Raw genomic sequence first — 3,224 nt, forward strand, 5'->3', positions numbered from 1 at the left:
AACAAAATCTGAAAACTAAAAGAAAATTTAATTTAAAAAGAAAAAATTTTAATTAAAAGAAAACCCCATTCCCTAGGAGTTGAGCTCGGATTCCTCGAATGACACGCCAGTACCCTGCTTAGTAGGCCATTGCGACTGTTGGAGCGACGAGAGCTAAATGATACACATATATGTACATACGTACACTTTTTTCTAAGGCTTTTGTGCTAGAATAAGAAAAGTAGAGCGGAGATAGTTATGACCGGCTAGGTAGCCTATGAGGAAACTGATGTTGGCTCTATTCTAATGATGTGTGTTTTGCGAAAATAGAACCTAAGCCTCCACCGCTCCTTAGAACTTAATTCATTTTGAAATTACGAACTCGACATTTGAAAGAAGATCAGCTGAGTTTGCCTTACCTGCCGGTACGGATTTTATAAAAGGATGTCCAGCCCGAATATATTCTTGAATGCTTTAATTTGTTTGTGTGCAAGGATGTTATAGTTAAACATGTATGTAAGTATTTCACGTTATCCTCACTTTCGCGCCTCTTTTGCAATGTCATTTATCGTTTGCTGCTCTCAAGGGAATGCGACTGAATGAGTAATTGCTTCTTATGCAAATATGTACTCTGTCAATGTTTCGATGCTTTGTAATGCAAATATGGTGCCAACAGCCAAAGCAAAACAACAAAGCGGCAAAACGATACACTGATTAAACACTAAGTAGGAAAATTGTAATCATTGTACTTAAAACACTTTCAATGACCCAAATATTAAATAGGCGTGACACGTTTATATGTTTATAGTAGGTCGTTTATGTGGCACTAAGTAAGATACGAGGGTATTATTATGCAAGAAGTGTTAAGTGGACTGTTACTCAGAAAAGCCAATTATTTATAAAGGGAATAGTCTAATCAAGCCAGGAAAAGATAGGTAACTGAAGACAACCGTCACTGGGGACGACCGATCACCGATCATTGGTGATGTTCCACAAGAGTCCATGACGGTGTTGCTACACTGAGAGAAAAATCAACCAAAAATTGGTTAATATTACCAAATTCAAACTTGAAAGGGAACCAACGTGAGTTTTGGTAATATTAACAATTTTATTTACATTAACCAAACTTTTGGTTGGCGATTTTTCGTTTGAATACGTTTATGTTCTGCACTTCACATGTGCTTTTTTATATTTCGGAGATACAAAACAAAAGTTTTTATTATCATTTTAACATGTTGCCTCTGACGGGATTAGCAAATAACACCAAGCATCTCTACACACTCAGCTACAGCTGCTTTATAAATGTGTCTTCAAATTTTCTAGTTGAATCAATTTTCTTCGTCGTTTAATTTGGTTCTGCACTTCACAGAGGCTTTTTCGTAATTAAGAAAAACCAAAAACAGGAAAAAAATAAAAGTTATATATCGCGCTGAGGACATTCGTACTGCTGGAAGCCAACAAATAACAGCAAACACCTCTGCTCTTTCAGCCACGGCCATACATACGAATTTGTTCTCAAATGTTCAACTTGAATCACATTTCTTACAATCGGCTTATTGACCATGAAAAAATCAAATCATAACTTGGTTGAAAAAACCATTGTGCCTTTTGGCTCATTGTACAATGTTTTTTTCTTTCTTACCAAAATTACCAGAAAAAGTTGTGAAATTCAAAAAGAAGTTATTAAACTTACTTTATGTGTAAAACCATACATATCTTCAGCAATAACAACACAATTCAAATTCAAAAAAATAAAAACTTACAAAAAATAAAAATCCGTAAGGAGCCACTAAACTTTTTTTATTTTTGAATTGTGTCGTTATTGCAGAGGACCATCGATATGTACATTTTGTGAACGTGCTTTTGCATTTGGATACAAACTAGAGATGGGCATGGGACTAAATATTTAATCCCGATCCCGCCCATCCCGAAATTAAATTTTTAAGCCCAGAACCCGCCCATCCCGACGTTTTTCATAATTCTACCGCGGGTCCCGTGAGTCCCGAAATCTATCACTAAGAAACATTCACCTGTCTTTCATAGAAATTTTATATGATAACAAGTAAGCAAAAAAAAAACCGACTTCAATTCTCATATATAAATATATATATATATATATATATATATCTCATGATCCACTGATCGCATCTTAACCAGATTAGTATGGACCACCTCTGAAACACTATCTTTCCGATGCAAGAATTATCGAAATCGGCTGACGTGGTCCAAAGTTATGCGGTAACATACATACAAAAAAAATATTCCGACGAACTGATAACCTCCTCCTTTTTTGGAAGTCGGTTAAAAAAAAGTATGAAATATCTGGCATCTTCCGATTATTTGGTTTTACTGTGCTCTTCGTTTTCGTCTGATTTTCTGAATTTGCGGAGGTTTCGGTTCTATCGGGAGTGTCGGGGAAGGATTTTGGTCCCGTCCCGCCCGCAAAATTTTTAGACCTTCCCGATACCGGCCAATTTGAAATCAGTACCGTGGGTCCCGATATCCCGCGCCCATCTCTAATACAAAGCTCCTTCTTTACATGGTTCAGGCTACACAAAACAACTGAAGGCATCTGATCTTTCGCAGTGTCGTGGATACGATTTATCGCAAAAGCGAATTATCGGACGCATATTTTTACGTAGAGTAGTTACTAAAGTATCGCAGTTTTCCTATTTCTGAAAACTATCGATGTATGGAAGGTAGGCGTAGTTATTGTCCGATTTTGCTCATCCGTTCTTAGCTCAAAAGAAGTACCCGTTCCAAGTTTCATTAATATATCTAAATTTTTATTCGAGTTATCGTGTGCACAGACTGACGCACAGACGGAAGGCCAAACAGAAAGTCATGGCTTAATCGATTTATTTTTTCGGCTCTATTCTGTGTCAGTGACAAATTCTTGTCACAGTTTTTATTACGGAAAAATATAAATATGAAAAAGTTTAAATTTGTCAGCAAAAAAATGTTTGTCACCGATACAGAATTGGGCTACTTATCTCTATTCGTTTGGCTATTACAAACAACATGTGAACAAAGTTATAAAACCCTTGTGCACAAGTGCACATTTTGATGAGATCAACGAACAGACGGTTGGGGGCTTAGTGGATTAAAGGCTCACACTGGCGAGGTTAAAGCTTTCGATGCATCCTCCTCGTAAAAACAGCTTCATTATAGAACTACTTAAACACATTTTTTGTTTCGTATATAAAGGGTGATTTTTTTGAGGTTAGGATTTTCATGCATTAGTA

At 36.4% G+C, this 3,224-nt stretch overlaps 1 protein-coding gene across 1 annotated transcript in view; it reads left to right on the top strand.

The window, feature by feature from the left end:
• The window catches only part of LOC118753409 (irregular chiasm C-roughest protein-like), a 227,380-nt gene that overhangs the window by 121,148 nt on the left and 103,008 nt on the right, over positions 1–3,224 (top strand). The window lies entirely within an intron of this gene.

The sequence above is a fragment of the Rhagoletis pomonella genome, unplaced genomic scaffold (assembly GCF_013731165.1).
Source record: "Rhagoletis pomonella isolate Grant_MI unplaced genomic scaffold, Rhpom_1.0 Rhpom_scaffold_00002, whole genome shotgun sequence".
In the NCBI taxonomy this organism is placed as follows: Eukaryota; Metazoa; Arthropoda; class Insecta; order Diptera; family Tephritidae; genus Rhagoletis; species Rhagoletis pomonella.